Source organism: Phoca vitulina, unplaced genomic scaffold (assembly GCF_004348235.1).
Source record: "Phoca vitulina isolate PV1807 unplaced genomic scaffold, GSC_HSeal_1.0 scaffold7, whole genome shotgun sequence".
NCBI lineage: Eukaryota > Metazoa > Chordata > Mammalia > Carnivora > Phocidae > Phoca > Phoca vitulina.
This window is the reverse complement of record NW_022589710.1, coordinates 8,629,731-8,654,110: the sequence shown is the minus strand read 5'-3', so window position 1 is coordinate 8,654,110 and position 24,380 is coordinate 8,629,731. Positions and strand designations below refer to the sequence as shown.

The 24,380-nt window shown below is 38.0% G+C and overlaps 1 protein-coding gene across 3 annotated transcripts in view; it reads right to left on the bottom strand.

The window, feature by feature from the left end:
- The window catches only part of ARHGAP5 (Rho GTPase activating protein 5), a 111,259-nt gene extending 87,577 nt beyond the window's left edge, over window positions 1-23,682 (bottom strand). The window contains exon 1 of one of the 3 annotated variants that reach the window (XM_032404906.1): window positions 23,275-23,682. The gene's annotated coding sequence lies outside the window, so the exon portion shown is untranslated. Of the gene's footprint in view, window positions 1-17,234; window positions 17,417-23,274 lie in introns of those variants that run through there. The other 2 variants (XM_032404911.1, XM_032404907.1) reach the window with 2 other exon arrangements.
- Between the last annotated feature and the right edge of the window lie 698 nt (window positions 23,683-24,380).

The following is a 24,380-nucleotide window of genomic DNA, read 5'->3' as shown; positions in this document are numbered from 1 at the left end:
TTACTCTCAGCTTCCTTATCGGTTCTGTCTAGGGCCATTACTTCGTCTCTCCCTACAAAGAGAAAAAACAAAAACAAAAACAAAAAAACCTTCATCCTGATGAAACTAAGTTAATTTACATTCATCTAAAACTCCTTCCTAAAATCTATTTCATTAGCTTTGAACCTCTGGATTTCCCAGAGCATACTTGCCCCATCCTTGTTATAAGGTCATCTTCTCTTAACCTTCTTTGCCAAAATGTCACCCTGTGATTTCTAAGACCACAGTTCTTTATACTCCCACAATGTATTCATCACTTTGCATACCCTGCAAGCAGTATAATCCAGAGCATCCAAGTAGCCAATACTGGGTCCCAACAATCTATGTCTTTTCTCCCTTGTGTCCAGGTAGTCAATCCTATTTCCATCTTCAGCCCCAGACAACCACTAATCTTCTTTCTCTCAGGATTTGCCTATTCTGGACATTTAATATAAATGGAATCATACACTATGTGGTCCTGTGCATCTGGCTTCTTTTACACGCTATTACATTTTTGAGGTACATCCATATATTAGCATGCATCAATAATTCCTTCTTTTTTCATTACTGACTAGTATTCGATTATATGGATATATCACATTTTGTTTATTCATTCATCAGTTATCTTGACATTTAGATTGTCAATACTTGTTATTGTCTGTCTTTTTTATTATAGCCATTCTAGTGGGTACGAAGTAATGTTTTATTATAGTTTGAATTCACATTTCCCTGATGACAAATGATGTTGAGCATTTCTTATGTGTTTATTATCCTTTGGTATCTCTTCTTTGATAAGATATCTATTCAGCTCTTGCCCATTTTTTAATTAGGCTCTTAGCCTTATAATTGAGTTGAGCCTCATTGGATCTTAAATTCTCGGATTGAATTTTCCGAAAACAATCTTTAAGATTTTTTTCTTAATGCAATGATGACTTTATTTTAATATTTCCCAATACTTCCCAAGAATCACTTCCTTGCATGATTGTAATACTTCTTTTTCCCAACTTGCAAAAAGTTGGAAAAGATAAAATGTCATTGAGTAAAATACTTTCTCTTCTAGGGCATTCTTACAGCCAGTTTATTTATTTGGCAATACATTGTTTTCTAGGCTTTCTTTCCCAATTTCTCCTTATTCAAACAGGATAGCTTCATGCCAGTTATCCTATTTGATTTTGTTGTTAGAAAGAGAATATTCATTCTATCAGAAAAACTGGGTGAAGAATTATTAAACAGTGAGCTTCCTGATCCAGAACAATTAGGATCTCAGTAACGTGAACCTTGAGCAGGACTTTGGAGTCATTCCAATCAAAAGTGAGTAACTACAACGAATCTTCTTCTCCTTGGTGCCTAATTCAATTTCAGTTATAAGTATTTTTGAAAGTGAGTTAACTCTTTTAAGCCAAAGGAGTATAATTTTAGAGCACTTCAAAGTGAACTTTTCATTTGATACCTCAAAATACTGCCATGCCTTTTAATATTTTGCAGTGCAAGGCAACTTCTTGGCCCCAAAGAAATTATGTGCCACAGCGATTTAGGGATTAGAAAGAAAAGAGGCTACTACAGTTCCAATCCTGCCTTCTGATTTACTATGTGTACATACACGGTGTGGCCTGTGGGTTCATGTTATTGTGGTACGCATCCCAAATGTCATCCTAATTCTAATAAAAGAGCCCTGGCTTTGACAGTGTTCTTTATGTTCACCTTGTATTGGAACAGGCTGCTGACAATTCTTTGAATTTACCTTAGGGTAAAACTCTTCACCTTCCCCCATCATCTCATCAGTTAAGTCGCTGTGATCTGCTGTCACAGCCCACCATTCAGGTAAGTATTTTTAGCTAAATCATCACAATAATAGGTATTTGCAAGGATATTTTTAGATCAGATGCTACCACATACACCTGCAGCATAGAGGGAAGACTTGCCTATCAAACTCTCCTAAGTCATGGAGAATAAATACCCTAAGTTACTGAGATGAAATGTCCTTTAAAAATAGAAGAGTCTTCATACAAAGAGGAAACACTTTAGGAATGCTGACAATCTAGAGATCCAGGAACCTCCTTAGTCTCATTGGCCCTATGTCACTGATCCAAATCTTATTTGGTTTTAGCTTTTAGTTTAATTTGGCTGAGAACTCTTATTATTTGAAAGTGATATTATATTAACTGTAAGTTGGTTATAGGGTATTTTTAGTTTATTCCCTATTATTTTGTATATGAAATATATTTGGAGTTTGATGTATTCTGAAGATTCAATATTATCCCAAATTTGTTCAAATATAAAAAACATATGAATACATTTAAGTATTAAGTATTAAGCCTGGGGAAAATATATATAAAAATATTAACAGTAGCTACCTCTGGGTAATTTTCTGAGAAATATTTTCATCATATATACTTTTTTATATGTTCATCCTATATACTTCCTCATATATACTTTCTCATATATCTATATACTTTCTTAGAATTTAAAATAGAGGATTTTTTTTAATGCTGCACATACTAATTATACCTTCTCATTCACAACATTTCTTAAAATTATACTGACTGGCAGAATACAATGAACGGGTGTTCTGAAACTTAGGGATACTATCTCTTTGAAATACTATTTTGATATATCCTCTCATTCAACAACCATCAATTTGTACCCACTATGTGCCAAAGATTGTTCATATCAGAAATATAAACATGAAAGGCATGGTTCCTATTTGCAATCAGCTCATTTTCATGTCAGGATTGTATCATGCCCTAGAAGTAGGCCTATAGTTTGCATCTTCTAACAAAGAGCAAATAAGTTTTTCAATCTCTATTATTCTATAATAGCTTCGTCATTTGCAATTTCTCATTTTAAACATGACAAGCATAGACAGCTAGGTAGGTAGGTAAGTGGGTATGTGGGTAGATAAATACATAGATAAACTGCTGAAGAATGACAAATTTGAATGGGCAATAATTTCTTCTTAATCAAGTTAACCAACTAACTTGCTCAAATTACTTTTGTGTAGGATTTTTCAGACTTACATTCTGAATGTTAGAGGCACTTTGAATCAACTCATTTTTCTCTTCTATTGTCAATTTTGTAGTCTTGTGGCTTTGTTTTTTACAGTCTTTAGGTTAGTGCCATACCACCAAATGACATACAGGCTGTTCCAAGACTGAGTGAAGTCTTGTTTTAACTGGCATATAACTGTTTTTATTTGGGTTTCTGTGGAATTTGGAAGTCTGCAACTCATCCAAAATAAGGGCATTCCACAAATTCCATTTCTTAAAAGCCATCCCTCCTTCATATAGTGTTTCCATTTCCTTCAATGTAACTAAACTTTTAGCAGGAACATTCCCAAAAAAGTGAGAAACGAAGGTTTTTTGGGGTTTTTTGTTTTTTTTTTTTTTTGAAAAAGGGAGGTGTTTTAAGATAAGCAAAGCAGAATTCTTACTCAGCAAATCCTTTTGGTAGTATATTAATAGTAGCAAAAGGAGGACCAGTAGTAATAGTAGTATAGAAAAATAATTATAATATAGTTAAACACTTAAAGCACCAACCCTTTTAAACACATCTAGAAAATCCAAGAGTTAAAAATGTCATTTTGTACATGTATTAGTTGATTCAATACAAATAATAGGCACAATTCTTTAACAATGTGTGTTTTTCTCAAATCATTTAAGTAAAAACTACGTTTTCCTGGGTTGCCAAATTTTTAGCCTAAAAATCTTAGTTTTTCTTTTAAATACAAAAGTTTATTTGGACTCCAACCACTTCAAATGCAAAGAGAAACGGGAACAGAATCTGCTATGGGAAGGAGGCCTTAAGTAAGACCTTGGCTATTATCCCACGTAAGATTACCCCTGTGGCATCTTGTTTCCTGAGAAATAAAGTGTAAGGCAGCTCCCCACATACATGGGTCAGTCTCTTTTGATGTGCGGGTAAAACTCATTAAAGTTAATGGGGATGAGGCGCATACATCAAGGCGAGCATGGAACCCACAGAATATAATAGCAGAGGAGACTCTGAGAACATTCTGACTGTGAATGAGCAGTTGGTTTGTTGAATTGTAATAAGGGCTGTGTTCCGGGTCCTCATTTCATCTGGGAAAGGCTTGGCATATTTTCTCAAACCCTGCCTTTGTGCAGACTCATGGCAGAGTGTTTTGTTCTAGGGATGTGCTGCTCACGTCTACTCGCAGAGCACAATTCAATACAAATACTTTAGAGTGTGCTACTTTGTGGGAAATAGGCTCCATAAGAGTTGAAGTAACTTGGATTCTTTTGCTTGAGAAAAGGAAAACTACTCTGAAGCATATAAAGAATGCAGTGAAGAGTGAACAAAAGGAAATGAGCTTACACGGCCATAAGGTTAAAAAGAAGAAAGACCTGACAGTGCTGATTGTCAAAATTAGGTACCCATAGGGTTTTGCAGGTTTCTCTAGAGATGTTTAAAAACCAGAGAGAGTAGGGGGTGCCTGGGTGGCTCAGTTGGTTGACTTTCTGACTCTTGGTTTTGACTCAGGTCATGATCTCATGGGTTGTGGGATCAAGCCCTGGGTTGGGCTCCACGCTCAGTGGAGAGTCTGCTTGGGGATTCTCTCTCTCCCTCTCCCTGCCCCCACTCACATGCACTCTCTCTCTCTCTCAAATAAATAAATAAATCTTTAAAAACAAAACAACAGAGAGAGTCAGGGGTGCCACTGGTAAGTCAGGATGAAGGGCTAGGTAGATATTCCTATGATACTACTCTTCTCAAGGGAAAAATGCCATTAAAATAAAATGTTCCATGTATCTTAACATGTGTGTAAAACAAGGAGATTACCTTTCATTTGAAATGAGCGTATAGTAACTAATGCTCCAGTGGCATGGGGTACATACCAGTATCAGAGTTACTATTGTCTTCTATTGTTTCATTAGTCTCAGACTCATGTTTTCATCAATACTACTGGTCCTCTGTTCCCTCAGTTCATATTAATAACAGTAACAAATAAAGAAATCATTATCCCTTTCCAATTTTTGTGACATTTTGAATCATTACAAGTTTTAATAGAGAGGAGAAGGGATATTGTGTCATGGTTCCCAAACTTCATATTCACTTCAAAAATTTTCAATGATTTCCGTGTGATATTTTGTATTTTGAGAATCTGTTGATGAGACAAATACAAAATGACAACCAAAAAAAACTACCATCAATTTTTTTATCATTTTTAAAAAAGATTTTATTTATTTATTTGACAGAGACAAAGCGAGAGAGGGAACACAAGCAGGGGGAGTGGGAGAAAGAAAAGCAGGCTTCCCGCCAAGTGGGGAGCCTAATGTGGGGCTCGATCCCAGGACCCTAGGATCATGACCTGAGCCGAAGGCAGACGCCTAACGACTGAGCCACCCAGGTGCCCTTTATCATTTTTTTAAATGAATGTATTTTATTAATCCCAGTGGCATATATACATTTGAAAAATTGTACCTATGGGACACTATGTGTTAAGTGTCCAGACAGTGTTTGGCATACATATTCAAAGGCCCCTAAGAGAAATAACTACCCAACCCTAGCCAAGGAGGTCTGGATCTGCAGTACTTCCCTGAACACATGAGTAAATGTCTTCTCTTTTTTGAACCTGAATTTTCTTATCCATAAAATAAGGATGTTGGACCAGCTGCTCTTTAAGAATCCTTTGAGCTCTAAAACTTCCTTGATTATATCAGGTCCTTTATTTAACAACCATATGCAACTGGATTTAAATGTCACACGTGGATGTAAATGTCAATGTGTGGCACTATTAATATGCTTTTCATGCTAGGGAAGTTGTTCTTATAAAAAATTTATCAATATTCCTATGTGTTTATGTTTAGTGAACCCATTATAAATATCCAGCTTGCCTATTCTTAAATACTGCTTTATTTTTCATATTTCATTTAGTCAATAGATCTTCAAAACTAGGTTTCAACATGTTTATCCTTATATTATAGATGGAAACAATGAAGTCTGTCCAAAGAATCACGTAGTAAGTCAATGACATAGTTTACAATGGAGGTGTCATTAGGAGATTATTTCTGCAAAGAATGCAAAAAGAATCTGTTTATGCTCTCTTCACAGTAATGAGTAAGTTATTGAAATAATCACCGTAGGTGATTTTCTTCTCCAAAATTATCACTGTCTTAATTACTGATGACTATTAACTCAGTATTTTTCTAGTTTATGCTATTTGATTGGAATTGATTAAAAGATTATAATGCAGCTATATCTGGGTTTATATGGTTCTCAAATGTTGAAGCTAAACTCTCCCTTAAAATAATTAATATTACTGCTTCTGTAAATAGCATTTTCAGGAAAATTTTGAGAGTGAATGAGTTAGTGAAATTCTATTAGGAGCTGTCCTTAGTAAATTTCAATAAATATACTTTTAAATTTTAAAATATCAAGTCACATTTTTATATATATTTTTTACAGATTTTATTTATTTATTTGCCAGAGACAGAGAGAGAACTCGAGCACAAGCAGGGGGAGTGGCAGGCAGAGGGAGAAGTAGACTCCCCGCTGAGCAAGGAGCCCAATGTGGGACTCGATCCCAGGACCCTGGGATCGTGACCCAAGCCCAAGACAGACGCTTAACTGACTGAGCCACCCAGGCATCCCCACCAACTTTTTAAAATATATATATTTTTTCAAGTCACATTTTAATGTTTATATACCTATTCGATATGTTTACTTTTCTTCAGTAATATGATTCTAGTGTTATTTTTAGTGTTTATTTTACACTTCTATGTTTTTCCTGAAGTGAGTTTATATACAAAACGAATACACCCTTATATACAAGCATGCACATATAAGTGTCATGCACATATCTCTTCCTCTTCTTGATCACCTAGAATTCTCAGTGGATATTTTAGGTAGCCATAGGAATAACTTTTATTTGTAATTGCACCATCATTTTAAAGCCTCATTACTGGAAAACATTTTGTTTTAGAATACTGGAAGTCTAGAAATAAAGAGATTTCTCCTTCAAAAAACTTGGGGTAGTCAATGTTTTAAGCACAACTGAGCACCTAATGGACTTGGAAGAAGAGTAGCTTTCAATTTGGAGCAAGAGAACTCTGTCCAGAACAAACCAGTACCAGTCTAACAAGGGTTTACTATGTTTACATTTCACCCAGGTATAAAAAATTCTGAGTAAGAATCTAAGAGGTCACATCAAGACAAACATGATAAAGAGACAGAGGTTTAGCTGTCAGTGGAAAGGAGAAAAGTAGAGCCTAAATCACAAGGAACTAAAACCCAGAAAACTTCTGTAGAGCCAGGGAGTGTAGCCCTGAGACTTCTGTCAGCTCTACTCTTCCTTCTTTTTATCCTCCTCATCCTGAATGGAGTAGAATGACAGGGCTACATGGCAGGCCCCTGAAGGGATTGGCCACATTCAGAGTCACTCTGCTGTGTGGATTTGAATGCATTCAGGGAAATTGACTCTGCAAGCTGGAGCCAGCTTTGCACTCTTGATTCAGCACTTGCGAATTCAAGGCTGCTGAGCAGTCTCTTCATAAAACTTGCCCAGGATTGCTTGGCAGGGTAAAGATCTTCCTCAAAAATACACTGATTAAGGAATGGTTCCTATACAGTCTGGAAAGTGCTGCATGAGATAAATAAGGGCAAAAGGGTGGGGCACCTGTATGGCTCAGAAACTCATGAGGGTGGGGCACCTGGATAGCTCAGTCGGGTAAGTGGCTGCCTTCTGCTCATGTTGCTCAGGTCGTGATCCCAGGGCCCTAGGATGGAGCCCTGGGTAGGGCTCCCTGTTCAGTGGGGAGTCTGCTTCTCCCTCTCCTTCTGCCCCATTCCTGCCCCTCCCCCTGCTCAACCTCTCTCTCGATATCTCTCTAAGTAAATAAAATCTTAAAAAAAAAAAAAGAAAGAAACTCACAAGGGTTTTTAAAAATAGGCTCTTGATTGGCCCCTACATGATGAGAGGACACAAAATGGGAATCTAGACACAGACAAAAAGTTGAGAGACACGACTATAGTTTCAAGCCTAAAAAAAAGTTTCAGAAATTAATTTCAGCTTTACATAATCACACAGGAAGCAATTAAATGAAACAAGACCAAATGCTTGTTCAGAAATTAATTTCTATGCTAATCTTGAACCCTAAATTTTTGCTAATCCTGTTTCAGTTTAATCACTTTTACAAAAGCACACACCATGTTTACCAAACACCACTGTTTAGCAGTTTTCACAACATATTTTGTTTTGATACGGGTCTTGTCATTCTTGCCCTCAACTTACAAATTAAAAAAAAAAAAAGGCAATCAAACCTAAACACAATCACACACAAATTTTGGAATATTTCTTGATACAAATGCCCCTGAAAATTAAAATTTTTATAAATTAGTTTGGCCCAGTCCAAATGATCAGAGGTCTCTACAACAAACCTCTGGAATCACTTCCGTTGGCTAAGTAATAATCCAGGAGATTACCAAATGGTGGATGGACAAATGCTGCCATGATGGCTTTTGACACATTAATGAACGCCAAATCATGTAGTAGTCATTTTCCAAAGTAAGTGGTTATCACCCCTACACAAAGACTTTAAAGATTCTAAGTAAGATGATTACTGCTTTAACATGGGCTGAAGAAACTTGAGAGGGACCGCTAACCCATCTTTCTTCCTCTAGATCGAAATACATTTATGACATCTAAGGACAGACTACTTTCCCAATTGGTTTATTCAGTCAGTTCATTCATTCACTCATAAACGTTTATTGAGTGCTGGATATTATGTTTGGTACTAGAGATATGAAGAAAAAAACAAATCCCCTATCCTCACTTTAATAGGAGAGACAAACAGAACCCTCTCAAATTATAGTGATAAGCATGATAGAAGAATGTTCTCCCCTGGGAGTGAGGATGTAGCAAGGAAGGCTTTCAACCAGAGCTTGAAAGAGGAGAAGGAGCTGCAGTGATGGGTAGAGTCAGAAAGGACCAAGGAATGGGCACATGTGCAAAGGGCATAGAGAGGGAAGAGTTTGATTTGATCATTCCATTCTCATCAACCATCTTTTCTTAATTACAAAAAAAGGTGAAAGAAACTCAATAGGAATCTTTTGGAAAGACAGATGACGTGTGTTTACACTAGATTACAGCTCAGAATTTTATTGCTTCAGGGCAAGAGAAAGGAATCAATGGCCAAGGACTCCTTTTCCACTTAAAAGTTTCTGATTTTTGAAGCTGCAACACAAACTTAACAATAAAGTGATAAGAAAGGTCAACTTTCGCTTGTGACTATAGTAGTCAGGATAGGTATGGAACGGAATTGGGAGAAAACAGGAGGGAGTCCAAGAGGCATCGTCAAACAACCCATAAAAACCATCATCCAATATAGCCCTAGCTCCTCAATCCTCTTTAAACATTATTCATAACCTCCCGTTTGAGAGGCTGTGATATATCCCCATTTGTAGAAATCTCCATTACCTTTTTAAAAGTTAGCTCAAAACATGACCCATATAATTGTCGCCTACATTCCTCATTTTTAACACTTAAAAGTTCAGAATTCTTAGGTGCTTCCCTTTCTTCAATTCAAGGGAAATAATGGAAACATTCGGGTCATCACAAAGACAGAAATAAAACAAAACAGAAAATGTACATTAAATTTAGCAGAAATCATTTTGTAGGGCTTCAGTAGAACTGGACTGCAATTGTCTAATACGCTAAGAAGCACTTCATCCCATATTTGTCTGCCCCACCCCTCAAATCTATGACGTGAGATAATTTTTTTTACGTGACTACCCATTTAAATAGTTAAAATCTCCCTAGATGTGGCACATGATAAAATCAATATAAAACTTAAGCTGAGGGGCGCCTGGGTGGCGCTGCTGGCTAAGCATCTGCCTTCGGCTCAGGTCATGATCTCAGGGTCCTGGGATCGAGCCCTGCATAGGGCTCCCTGCTCAGTGGGGAGTCTGCTTCTCCCCCTCCCTTGCTCCCTCCTCACCCCTGCTTGTGCACTCTCTCTCTCTCTCTCTCTGCCTCAAATAAATAAATAAAATCTTTTAAAAAAACTAAAACTGGATTCAACTTTAAAATGAATCTTGTTACGGTGAAAACCCAAATATCACATCATTAAACTCCCTCATTAAATTAATATTAGTGGCACAGTCTTTCCTTTCCCCCCTTGTTTAAGAAACTAAATCTTCTTTGTGTTGACATCTCAATATATTTGAAGGATCAGTTAAAGGTAGAATTCCAACCTCCTGTAAAACAGAGAAGAATAAAAAATAGCAATGGTTACTAACTGTTGTAATAGGTCGCTCTCAGTGGCATTCAAAAGAGAGTGTGCTCTTTAACAGGGCAATTCTACTTCTAAGACTTGTCTATGGAGAGATAAATAGACAAGAATGTCCATGGCTGTATTATTTATATTATAAAAAAGGGAAAACAAACTTATTCTGATTAAAAGAGGAATGGATAAATCAATTATGTTAGAACAATGGTATGGAATACTATGCAACCATTAGAAAGAATGAGATCTATTTACATGTACTAACACGAAAAGATCTCCAAGACAAATTAAGTGAAAAAAGCATGTTACTTAATAAAGCATATGTATATAGCTGGATCCCATTCATGTGCAAAAGTGTATGTGTATGTACAGTACCTGCATCTATACATCTGATACATAGGAAAGGTTGGGAAGGATGCCCATCTGTGGAGGAAAGCAGATAGAGTGAGTGGAAAGGGAGTAAGGAGATGGCAAAGAGGAATTTGTTACTTATGCTTTTCTGTTGTTGACACCGGTATGATTAAAACTTTTTTAAAAATTAAAAAGAGAACAGTATTTACTAGCTGCTAACCAAGAGAAAAGAACAGCAATGCAACAAAAAGCCTAAAGTGAAGAAAGTTAAGAGCCCCAGTACACATCAGAGAAAGGGTACTAGAAGTCTGTTTGAGCAGACTGAAAACTATCTTGGTAGCGGCTTCTTGTTCTTTTCCTGATATCAGATAAGGTATTTTCAAACAGTGAATTATGTAACCCCAAAGCATAACATCTCTGACTGGTATGCGCTCGGACTATATACCATACAGATTGTATCATTTCGTAATATGTGTCAAGCATGTCACTAAAAAGGCATGAAACATATGCTTTTTATCTGTGATAAATCACCTTGACTAGGTCACAGAACGAGTAGATTGCAGACTGCAGGGTTTTCTAAGTGCCACATAAGAGCCCTGAACCATGGTGACGCTCCTCATTTTGCTGGCATAAATGACACATGCCATCAAAATCACAGCCCCATCTCACATTCGTCACATTTTTGACAGGCAATTTTCATTCAGTAATGTTTGTTCATATGAAATGCCATAAAACAAAAGGAGATATATATCAGTCTTTTTCATTTCAAAAGTATCAAAGAGTATTCAACTATACTCTTTATAATGCTGGTAATTTAGAGTTATTAGAATTAATATAGTAAAACATAAATACTTAAAACACAATAACTTGAATAACTATACAGGGATTTTTGTCCCATGGTACTCATGGCATTTAGTTCCTTTCTCTTCCCTTTCTTCTTGTTTTTCTTCCTCCCATCCTTTCTTCCTGCCTTCCATAATTATGTATTAAACACCTGCAAGGGGTCAGTGTGTTGGGTGTTAAGGATCCAAAGAGGAGTATGACATAATTCCTGCCTTGCTTGGGTTTATAGGAGAGTAAGGTAGACCCATATGCAAACAGGACAATCTGAATAAAAACATGGTGTTGTAAACAAAATCCTGATGAGAAAGAACTAACACTTACTGGGTGTCTACTACATGCAAAGCACCATATTAGATGTTTTATATACATTTTTCATTTAACCTTCAAATTTAATCATACTTTCACATAAGTATTTATACCTTCTCTTTTGCAAATGAGGAACTCAAATTGCAGAAAAAATAGTGTTAAAAAATTTCAAAGCATCTGAGAAATAATCAGCAGTGCTATGAATGGTAAATTATAAACTTGGCTGGATTAATTGACTTGTCAATACCTGCTCCTGCACCAGAACTCAAAAATCTTGCTACCCACTGCCAAAGCTCAACTTTTAAGTGAACAGAAAGAAGTGGGCTAAAATAGATCATTGCAGTAAAACACAGTGTTCAGGGGCGCCTGGGTGGCTCAGTCGTTAAGCGTCTGCCTTCGGCTCAGGTCATGATCCCAGGGTCCTGGGATCGAGTCCCGCATCGGGCTCCCTGCTCCGCGGGAAGCCTGCTTCTCCCTCTCCCACTCCCCCTGCTTGTGTTCCTGCTGTCGCTATCTCTGTCTCTGTCAAATAGATAAATAAAATCTTTAAAAAAAACACACACACAGTGTTCATTTTTAATAATTGGGTATTGAATTTTAAGTAGATGACAATAGTATTATTTGATTAACAATTAATTAGAAAAGAATTGATAATTGGGCAAGTGAATTTTCCTGGAAATAAAAGTGTTGACACTATATACAGAAATGGAAGATTCTAGAACTGCTATTGAATGGCCTATCTGACTTCCATTTTACCAAGTTTCTTTAATTTCAGTTTATTTGTATTCTTAAAATAGGAGATAATTTTTCTTCTCTTTTTGGGGACAGTATTGGCTCAGTTTCTATAGCTAAGAAATACCTAGAAGACTTAAGGCTGTGTCATTTTTTTTTTTTTAAGATTTTATTTATTTGACAGAGAGAGCAAGAGAGCACAAGCTGGGGGAACAGTAGAGGGTGAGGGAGAAGCAGGCCCCCCACCAAGCAGGGAGCCCGATGCAGGGCTCGATCCCAGGACCCTGGGATCATGACCTGAACCGAAGGCAGACGCTTAACCATCTGAGCCACCCGGGCACTCCAAGGCTGTGTCATTTTTATATATTACATCTAGTAAACTTTTTTGGGAGAGGAGAGAGCATGCATTTTATAGCTGGAGTTTGAAACTGAAGATTTCAGGATACAAGAATATTAACTAAAGTATGAAAGAAAAGACAGTTAATGAGCCTTCTTCATAAATACAGTTTAACATTGTTTTCTTTGTTAATGGATGAATGGTAGCTTGTTTCCTTCTTTTCTTCTAACAAACATACATTAAATACCTACTATGTTTCAGGCTTTGTTTTAGGTAGTGGGGATATAAAAATGAAGTGGCTCACAGTCTAACAAAGACAAAGACCATGTTCCAGGCACTGTATTCTGTGCTTTACATAGATTATCTCATTTAATATCTGAAATAACTCCACCAGTTGGCACTAATATCTCCATTTTGCAAATGAAGACAACAAGGCTAATAGAGGTTAAGTACTTGCCCAAAGTCACACAACCAGAAAGTGGCATTGTTATGTGTCTTTGATTTTTAATTACTACATGACATTGTTATAATAGAGATATAAACAAAGACCTATGGGAGCCAGGAAGGCATAAAGGGAAGTGACTGATATGGCTTCAGGCAGTCCAGAGATGATTTATAGAGGAGATATCATGTGAACTTTACCTTGAAAGAAGGAATAGTGGATATTCCCTAGGTGGAGAAGAATGCATTCTAGAAGGGCATTCTAGGCTGGAAAAAAAACAAAAACAAAAACAAAATATGCAAAGGCACGGAGGTGTAAAAGGGCATGGCAAGGTTGAAGAAACAGATCAGGATCAGCAAGAAGTGAGTCAACAGACCTAGAGCTAGAGAGGAAGTTTCACACGCTTGAACAAGGAGCTTAGGCTTTATCCTGGAGGCAGCTGAAAGCTAAGAAGGGAGTGGAATAAAAAATTGTGTGTGTGTGTGTGTGAGTGTGTGTGTTTAAGATAATGCTTTTGTCATAGAATGGGCTGGAGTACAATGTCTACCTGTAACTGCCAACAGTGTATGGGAGAAAGAATGGGCTGCCCTGAGGCTTGTACATGATTTATAATAAGAAATATATATTTGTTCTATGTCCCCAGGCCCTGACACAGGGCTCCTAAAACCTCTGTAAATTCCTGAGTGACAAGAGCACTGAGAGCATCTTTTGTTCTAATGAGGTGACTCTGGGTGGGCTCCTAGATGGCTCCTGATTAGGGGCTGCTCACCAGAAAGACTAAGCCAGGATTAGAAGCTTAGAAGTTAGGGCACCTGGGTGGCTCAGTCGGTTAAGCATCTGCCTTCAGCTCAGGTCATGATTCCAGGTCCTGGGATTGAGCCCCACATTGGGCTCTCTGCTCCACAGGGAGCCTGCTTCTCCCTCTCCCTCTGCCTGATGCTCCCCCTGCTTGTACTCTCTCTCTCAAATAAATAAATAAAGTCTTTAAAAAAAAAAAAGAAGCTTGGAAGTTTCAGCCCTCTCCACCCCCACTTCTCTAGAGAGGGGAGAGATGTGGGAAATGGAGTTAATATTTGATCATGCCTGTATGAGGAAACCTCCATACAATCCCAATAGTATGGGGTTCAGATAGCTTCCAGGATGGTGAACATATCCACATCAGGAGGGTGATGCGCCCCATGTCCACACTGACAGAAACTCCTGTATTTGGGATCCTCTCAGACTTCACCCTAAGTATCTCTTCAGCTGGCTGTTCATCTGTATCCTTTATTTTTTTTAAGATTTTATTTATTTATTTTATTTGAGAGAGAGGGAGAGAGAGAGCTGGGGGAGGGGCAGATGGAGAGGGAGAGAATCCCAAGCAGACTCTGAGCTGAGGGCACGACCACAAGATCATGACCCAAGCCAAAACCAAGAGTTGGGCACCTAACCCACTGAGCCACCCAAGTGCCCCGTTTATCCGTATCCTTTATCATATCCTTTAATAAAGTGGTAAATATAAGAGCTTCCCTGAGTTCTGTGAGCTGCTCTAGCAAATTAATTGAACCCGAGGAGGGGGTAGTGGGAAGCTCCAACTTGAAAACAAGTCAGACAGAAGTTTTGGGTAACCTGGGAGACCTACTACTTGAAACTGGTATCTGAAGTGGGAGCTGTCTTGTGGGAGTTATCCCTTAACCTGTGGGATCTAAATATTGTCTCCAAGTAGACTGTGTCAGAACTGAGTTAAATTATAGGACACCCAGCTGATGTCCCAGAGAATTGCTTGTTGTAGGGAAAAAACCCCAAACATTTGGTGACCAGAGTATCAGAAGTGAAGTGTTCTGTGTGAAAGTAAAGGAGAAAGAGACAAAAGGAACAACTGATTTTTTTCCTTCATTTCCTCTAGTTCTGGGCTGTGCAGGTATTAAACTGTCTATACTGTGCAGGATGCTGAGGGGGGTTAATGAGACCAGGTAATAAGAGAAGTATATGCCATGTTAATGTGCTATGCATTTTTACGTATATTAACCACTTGATCCTTACAACAATCCTCAGAAGTTATTTCCTTCTTTATTTTGTGGAGAATTCTGGTTGCTAAGAAAGTTTACCAAAGGTCATACAGATGATCACTGGCAGAGGTGGAATTCACACCAGTCAGGTTTGTCTTCCTCCAAAGCCCATGGCCCTTCAAAGAGGACACACTCAAGGACTCTACAATTTATTTAATGGTTCCATTCATTCAGTTTGCCTTCACTGAATTTAAATAAAGTGCCTTCAAGAGCCAAAGTGTTAAAGCAGCAGAGAGAACAAAATAAGGGTCACATAGCAAATCTATAAAATACAGGCCTAGTTGGGGATCTTTTTAAAAGTATGCTCTATACTTCACCTTTGTTGGCATACTGCCATTCTCCTAAAAGGGAATTTTCTAAAGATGCATGTGTCATTTGCATTTGTGGTTTTGGAAACTTCCCAGAAAACTATGATCGGAATAAAAGGATGTGGTATTAAGGTAAAGATGACACTTAGCTTTACCTAGCAACCCAACTTCCAGAATTGAGGTTATTACTAAAATGACTTTGAGTAGGCTTTAGGCATTTAGATGTACACACACACACACACACACACACACACACACACACACACACAGAGTATCTTTTTAGAAAACCCAGACTTGCCTGCTGCCCTTAGGCCCTGTTTATAACATCACACTCCAGTGACTAAATGGCCTTGTTATCATATAATATCAAAATGTGATATAAAATATTTACACTGTTGTGGCAAAGTGCCATTAGACTTGTTTTATCATTCATCAAGTTTTACAAACAGATTGGAAAAGATAATCCACATGGTGCAAGGGCTATATAAATGTTAGTTGCTACTGCTGTTGTTATCCATCATCATTTTTGTTATTTTCCCAACCCAACCAGTCACCAGCATTAGTACTATCAGGAGTAGACCCTAAAACTATTTGGAGGGTCTACCAGTAGTAGGAATCTCATACGCCTTTGACCAAAGAAGTATCTTCTTTTATCTGAAAAAGGTACTCTTCAGATAATCAGGTTGACTCAACCAACCCATCATCCTCTTACCAGTTCCCTCTCCCATTTCCCCCCTTCTTCTTTCTTTTCTTCAACAAACATTTATTAACTCTCATAATTAATTCATCCATTTATTCAACAAATATATACTGGGTGCCTACTCTATGCCAGACCTGGTTTCAGGTGTGGGATTAGAGCAGTGGTTAAAGGAGACAAAAATACCTGCCCACCAGAAGATGCCATGGTAGTGGTTCCATCAGGCCACACATCTCAACCAGATCATCTGTCAGCCAGGGTTCAATATCAGATGTCCTGTCAGGACCCAAGCCCGGCAATGGGTAAAGAATGGGGAGACGAGGGCCCCTGGGTGGCTCAGTCGGTTAAGCGTCTGCCTTCGGCTTGGGTCATGATCTCAGGGTCCTGGGATAGAGTTCCACATTGGGCTCCCTGCTCAGTGGGCAGTCTGCTTCTCCCGCTCCTTCCCGCTTGTACTCTCTCTCACTATCTCTGTCTTTCTCAAATAAATAAGTAAATTATATATATATATATATATATATATATAAAAGAATGGGGAGACGAAAACACCAGGCCTCCAGACAGTTGACACTCCCCCCTCCCCCCACCCTGCCCCTCCCCCCTCTCTCCTGCTGGAGTCTGACTACATACCAACATGGTCAAGAACAATTTTCCTTATTGCTACACTCCCTTTTGTGTGATGCTCTGTGTGGTACCAGCTCTGGAATCTCAGTTCCCATAGCTGACACTGTGCTCTTCTTTCCAACTAGTGGATGCCTAACACCAAGCACCTAACACTTAATACCAAGCACCTAACACCAAGCACCAATACAGAGCCTTTCATGAGGAAAACTGTAAACAAGTTAAAAAACAGGGCATTTTACATGAAAATCAAGACTCCCAACCACAGGCTCTGCCAGGCAACTTACCGTTGGGTCCGAGCCTGTACCGAGGAACTCTGCAAACTAGGAATCCATGGATACACAGTCCACTTCTGTCAAGCTAAAAACTCCTGTCAGCAGTGCCTGAAGGGCATGACCAGGAAGATGGAATCTGACCTACTTCATACTCTGGCTCCTTCTCGGTAGGATCTTAATGAGTTTTGTTAAACCAAATCTTCTCAGTTACCCTAAAAAACCAAATCAAAATGATTCGTGTAGAAATGTCACTTTATCATGCAGTGTTGATTAAAATCACTTTTTCTAATGAGGACATGTAAAGTTATCCATTATGAGAGCAGGAACCGAAATGATCTAAAAAATAGGTAAATTAAACTCGGAAAACCAAAAGATGTTCTTTTGCCCAGTGATTCAGCCTCTTTCCCTCAAACCAAACCTTTTACTAGAAGTAATAACATCTGAGGAAAATGGATGCTTTCAGTCAAATTTCTTATTTTCCCTTTCTTCCTGGTGGAGGTGACTAATGAACAGTGAAATAGCCAGAAGGTAGGTGGGAAGCCACAGAGGAGAGGGGGAGGGGCAAAGGACAGGAACAATCCACAGATGGTAGCTAGGTCCGAAACAAGGTAGAATTTCGTGTATTGCCACTTTGCAAGGTGAGGGAAGAGGCGTGGAAAACACTAGGCCCAGTGCCTGCCAAGCATTTTATATCCATTATCTCTCAGCAATCCTGTGAGGGCTGCATTATTCTTATTGAAAGAAGAGAAACTGGAGGCTCAGAGAGTTCAGTAACTGGCCCAGTGCCACACAGCAAGGTGGTAGAGCCTGGATTGGAAACTAAACTCAAAGCTCTTCCCTTTCACCACAGGACTCCTCTGCACTACACCTTAGAATCCACTGCAAAACATGCCACCTTTCTCACATGGGAATAATTATGTTATTATGACAAATTAAAACATACTAAATAAGATTCTAGTGAAACATGTAGGGTATCATTGGTGCATGGAATGCAACTTGTAGCATATAGAAACATTACCTAGAGAGCTTGCTTAAACCGCATATTCCTGGGTCCCATCCCCAGAAGACAGAGTTTCAATAGGCCTGGGTAGAGTCTACATTTTTAACAGGCAACTAGGTAATTAATATAAGTGGTCCTTAGACCACACTTTAAGAAACAATGTCATCAACCTTACCCCAAATTGCCAAGTCTCAGTTTACTATTCCCTTGCCTTGTCACGTGCTTTATTCTAAGATAGATAGAGGGGCACCTGGGTGGCTCAGTTGGTTAAGCATCTGCCTTCGGCTCAGGTCATGATCCCAGGGTCCTGGGATCAAGCCCCGCATCAGGCTCTCTGCTCAGCGAGGAGCCTGCTTCTCCGTCTCCCTCTGCCTGCCACTCTGCCTACTTGGGCTCTCTCTCTCTCTGTCAAAAAGATAAATAAAGTCTTAAAAAAAAATAAGATAGATTCAGCCATGCCATAGTAGTAGTCTGGTATAGTGGGGGAAAAAAAAAACAAAAACAATACTGGTGAGAGAGGCCTTGGTGGAAAACTCTGTTGCTAACTAGTTGGGTAAACTCAAACAATGCCTTTAAATGTTGTGGGACTTCTTTTCCTTATTTGTAAAAGGGAGAATTTCTAAAATCACACATCTATGATTTCATTTGGCCAAAGGAAGCCAATTTTTAAAATGATAATGATCTATAAAGCCTAAACATTTCAACGGTGAAATGAAAGAAGCAGAGTCTACTTTCTTTATAAATTTTGTATCAACACAGTGTCTCCAGATATCATGGGTTTGGGGGAAGGGAATGGAATCCAAAAATGAAAGCAGGTATTACTTAAATTATATTTTTAAGACAATTTAGTTGTTTGCTTAGCAACCAATTTCTTCAATCAGGCAGTTGCATCTGTACTAAGAATTCCTCAAGTATATAGTGTTTCCAGTCTTAGAAAGCAAGTTGTTACACAATCATTATTCATTCTAATTTTCAGTAGCATCTTGAAGTTCAGAGCTATTTTGGGCTTACTTTTAAAGAACTAAAGACACCCCTTAATTTATATCAATACACTTGTGGATATTGAAACTACAGGTTGAGAATTGCTGATTTATATCTTGTTTTAAAATGCCCAGACACGGGGGCTCCTGGGTGGCTCAGTCAGTTAAGTGACCGACTCTTGATTTCGGCTCAGGTCATGATCTCAAGATCATGAGATTGAGCCCCGCACTGGGGCTTGGCGCTGGGCATGGAGTCTGCTTAAGATTCTCTCTCCCTCTCCTTCTGTCCCTCCCCTGCCACTCATGTGCCCTCTCTCTCTAAAATGCCCAAAGTGTGGCTTATTGGATAGTTAGTGTCCGTGGAGACAAGCTCAACAAGTGAAATGAGTCACATAAATGAAGACACAAGTTACAAAAGAGAAAGAGGAGCACCAGTGAAATGGCTATGGTTCTAACTCACCAAGGAAAATCATGACACAAATTTGCGGCACTTTCAGAAAATCATGTAGATATTTACCTCCTTGTTCCATGACTTATTAACACCTTCCTGGGAGGCATTAATTTGCTAGCTCAGCCTAGTCTAGTGACAGAACTTGATTACAGAGAGATAAGGAAAAGGTATATTATTATAGGAAAAATCGGAATCACCAGAAACAAAAGAAACAATTTGCTCAATTATGAACTAAGTTGAGATGCACTACTTATAGCAATGTTGAGGAAGACATTAATTTCACATTTAGATAATGTGTAATATTTTCTCCAGCATTTTGCGGTATAATTTAACAGCTCTTATTTTAAAAAGGAACTTTTCAACTCTATTGATGTTAGTTTTACCTCCAAAGCTTTCAATTATACCACATTCCCAAAAGCATCATATTAAGTAAACTCACTGCATTCATAATCTCACATAGCCCGTATAGCATAGTAGAGTCACTTAGGGAAGTGTTCTGAGATTATTTTGTGTGTATCATAAGGATAAATACTCCTTTTCAAATGTATTTTCTAGCTATTTCTTTAGCAAGATCTTGGAGAGTTCATAAATTGACTTTGACTTCTCCAGTTTATGATTTTGTGGCATCCAAGAAAGATAGAATGTTTTCTGCTGCAGCTAAGGAGTATAACAGTCTATTTACTTGTATTGCAAGGTAAACTCAGGAGTTAAAATGAAAAGGTTACTTTTTTAGGTCAAGAATTCTAAGGAGAACAATTTTTTTTTTATATTCCATACTAATCTTTAATAACATTCATAAATGTTATGACCTAAAAAAACCAAAGTAACTTTTTTTTGTCCTGGCTTTTAAAAAATGCCAGCCAATAACCTCTAATCCACACATAACTCAAAATAGGAACTCCAGAACCAAACCACTGACAACCCATCGAAGTCCAGGTGGGCACAAGGCTATGTAGGTGCTCGAGAATCTTCCCCCTTCACATTTTACTACAACTTCTTCTTTTTTTTTTTAATTTTTTAAAAATTTTATTATGTTATGTTAGTCACCATGCAATACATCTTCTAAAATGAAGAAAACAGTTCTGTGAGCCTGAAAGGGACCAGTGGAACTCCAAAGCTCTCTCTACCAAGACAAATGAGAAGAGTATGTATGTCCTTATTGGACTAGGGATGGCTACAATCATGATTTTCAGAAATTGTCAGAATGCTAGTTGGCCTGCAAAGTTTGCATTTACCTAATTTCTCAGAGGCTCTGGGCCTACTTCAGTAACTTTGGGTATAATTATGGTGTAAGAATATCCTGTCAATGCTGAGAGAAACAAAGATAGGCCTTTACTGGAAACGTGTCTCTTTTGTACCTAAAGAGTAAATAGTTTTTTCTAGAATTGTTTAGGCATTCAGAATCTGGGTAGGCTAAATAATTTTCAATAATAATTCCAACTAATAATAATTCTGAATAATCCCAGTGTCTGAAAGGCCAGAAGAAGGAATATCAAAGTAGATAAATACTTACTGGCTGCTAAAATTTATCAAGAATTTGACACGAATGATCTCAGTTAATCTTCATAATAATCCTTTGAAGTGTGTACAACTATATATTTCATTTTACAAATGAGGAAACTGAAGTCCAAAGAAGTTAAGCAACTTGCTTAAGGATTCATAGCTGGTAATGGCGGGCTAAGAATTTAACCAGGCAGAAGAGTTTCAGATCTGACATGTTTAAACAGTATGATATACCACCTCCCAGAAGGCCTCTTTTGTTTCCACAAGGTCCAGCTCTACAATGGTTAGCTTGTTTCTGCCTACCTGTTATTAGTTGCCAAGGTAATGAGACAATCTCTAAGGTAAGCAGTGTAAAATGTTCAAATGAGATTTAAATGAGGAACTTACATTTTTATTTATGCTACATTGTGCAGTACTAAAGGGAATTTATTTCATTCAATACTTCAGAAACCATACTATTAATTTGGGAATGTGATACTAGCATGGAAGACTTGCCCTATACAATCTGTTATTCTTTCAATAGGAATGTCACTGGCATTGAGAATACATTTAGGGACATGGAAGCATGGCTTCTTTGAACACACTCCAAGTGACAAGTCTCCTTGCAAGGCGTTGGGGAAGACGGGGCAACCCTTTACCTAGAATTTGTGGGACGTGGCCATAAGAGAGATTGAATTCTCACTCCTGTCACTGTGACTGGGAAAACCTCACTGCTTAGAGGAGTTCCTTGGAAGGAACTTGTTGACCACTCTAAGCCTGGGATGTCCCAGCAGCACCTCGGCAATGGATCTTTACACCTCCCCACTCACCTCTAGGGGCTGGTGAGTTCCTCAGCCCCAGTAGAGATGCTAAGAAATCCTAAGAACCTGTGCAATCCCTATGAATTAGGGTGCACAGCTGAATAGTGCACACTATTCTCTTCCCTTTCTATTTTGAGTTGTAGGGTTCTGTGTTATCTGCACTCACACAGATCTTCATGCCTTTGGAATGACAATGATCAAGTTCTCTTATCACCAATTTATTCAAAGCTTGTGGTTGAAACAGACAAAGAAATTACTGGAAAAAGTTGGAAAGTCTAAGAAGGTTTTAGTTAATTATGTAGCATTTAGTTGCCTAAAAGTACAAGTGCCTTTTCAAAAGGCAGCATGTCCAAATTTGTAATTACACTCTTACTGTTTAGACACAAGTTTATCCTATGTTTTACAAAACGTTTTTATTATTTCCTTATCTGACAATGGTTATTCGTGACCTTGTGGTCAGATAAGAAGGTTGGGCAGATGGTACTTTCAATTTAAATGGATTTTTATGCCATTAAAAAGAATGTTTGCTCTGTCTAAGAAGAGTATTGACTATAAAAGTCACAGGCTCCGGACTATTTCCTGTGGGATTTTTCCACTATCCTTCCAATTAGTCAGTCAATGTGATGTTTCTCTAAACATCATCATTTATTTTTCTCTGGAGGGTTTCCTTCTATCCCGTTCAAGAAAGATGATCCTGGAAAGTAAAGAAAGCTTTCTACACCCCCCAGTGCAATATTTATGATTAATTGCAGCCCATCATAATGAATGACAAAAGAAAAAAGCATTCAGTTTCCTTGCTCTTCTCATATAAAAAGCATTTGTTGCAATTTGAGTCCCAGCCAACTTCCATTGTTTAGGCAATAATTAGTAAAATTATACCCATCACCAACAATCATAACAGAAATTATATAATTGCAATTTAGACCAATGACCTTATACTTGTGAAAATAGAATGTGGGGTATTTAATTGCATAATGTGGCACTACAATTCTATACCTATAAATTCAAGGTTTTCATATTAGTTAATTAATTTATAATATCCTGTACCTAAACATTCCTGAAGGTGACAAAATTATGTCAGCTCCATAAAATATCCAAATAGCATCTTACTTCAAACAAACTGATGCATATCAAAAATAAGACTTCCACTCTCATATAAACAATGACTTCATATATTTCAGAAATTTGGGAAGACTTTGCAGCAAAACATGTTCAAATTAGACTGTTTAGGGAAATTGGTCTGTATAAATTATTGAATGATTAAAACAAACCACCATCTTTTGCAACCAGAGAAATGCTGAATCTGTTCAATACTTACTATCAGTAGAGTTCACCTTACGAAACAGAATGGGTGATGCATACAAAAACAAACCTCGACTTGGATGCTCTGCATCAACAGAACGATGAATAGAAGACTCTTCCAGCACAGTAGACAAATTTCCCCTTTAATAAGCAGCCAGGAAAAAGCAATATTTCAATGTTTGCTTTCCTTCCTCTGAGGGAGAAAGTTTCACTATGACTTATTTTACTTCCTTTTTATTCTGTCCTATTTTCTTGGCTCTCACAGACAGCTCCAGTAGCAACATGACAATACCACTTTGCACTTGCCCAAAGCGCCTTTTCTCTAAAAGTCTCAGCTGTGGTCTATGCGAGGAGAGTGTAAAACAGGGGAAACGATGCAAACATTGAAGTTCATCCTCTCGTGCAAACATTTTGAGAGACCCAGACCCATCTTAACCCAGACTAGGAATGAGAGACACTAAAACGAAACAAAACCCAAAAATAGCTCCTCCCAAAGTTCATACTTAGTGTCCTTGAGGCCTTTGGCAAGATTTACCATTATCTTGAACTCTGTCTCACATATAAAATAAAGCAATGCCATTTTCTTTATGAGGATGTGAAGAGTAACTAAATTGCATTTTCTAAAAGAAAACTTGGAAAAAACCCAGATTTTGGAGTTCTAAAAGTAGGCCTAAAGTGGGTTCCTAGAGCATATTAGTCTTGAAAGCATTTTTTCCTGGAGTAGAAAACATTCGCATTTCTATTTTTTTTAAAAACCTAAAAACTTATTTGTCCAGGGAAGAAATACCTCAAGCAAAATAAAACAAAACAAAAACACTTCAGAATACAATTTATCAAAAAGTTGTCAATGTTCTCTTCAAGTCTATGTACATGCATAGGTATATCTACATCTGTATCTATCTATACAAGTGTTGTTTAATAAAAGAAAAATAACTTACTTCAGAAACATCAGAGCTGTCAGTTGTATATTCAGGTTATTTAAGGTAACTATGATACGACAGAAATTTTGGACTCCCTAGATCCCTGATGAGTAGCTGCATTTCAGGGGTCTATGTTCATCCCTTTGCTCTCACCATTTATAATGGCCTTCCAAACTTAGAGCAGTTTTCTCTTCATATTTTG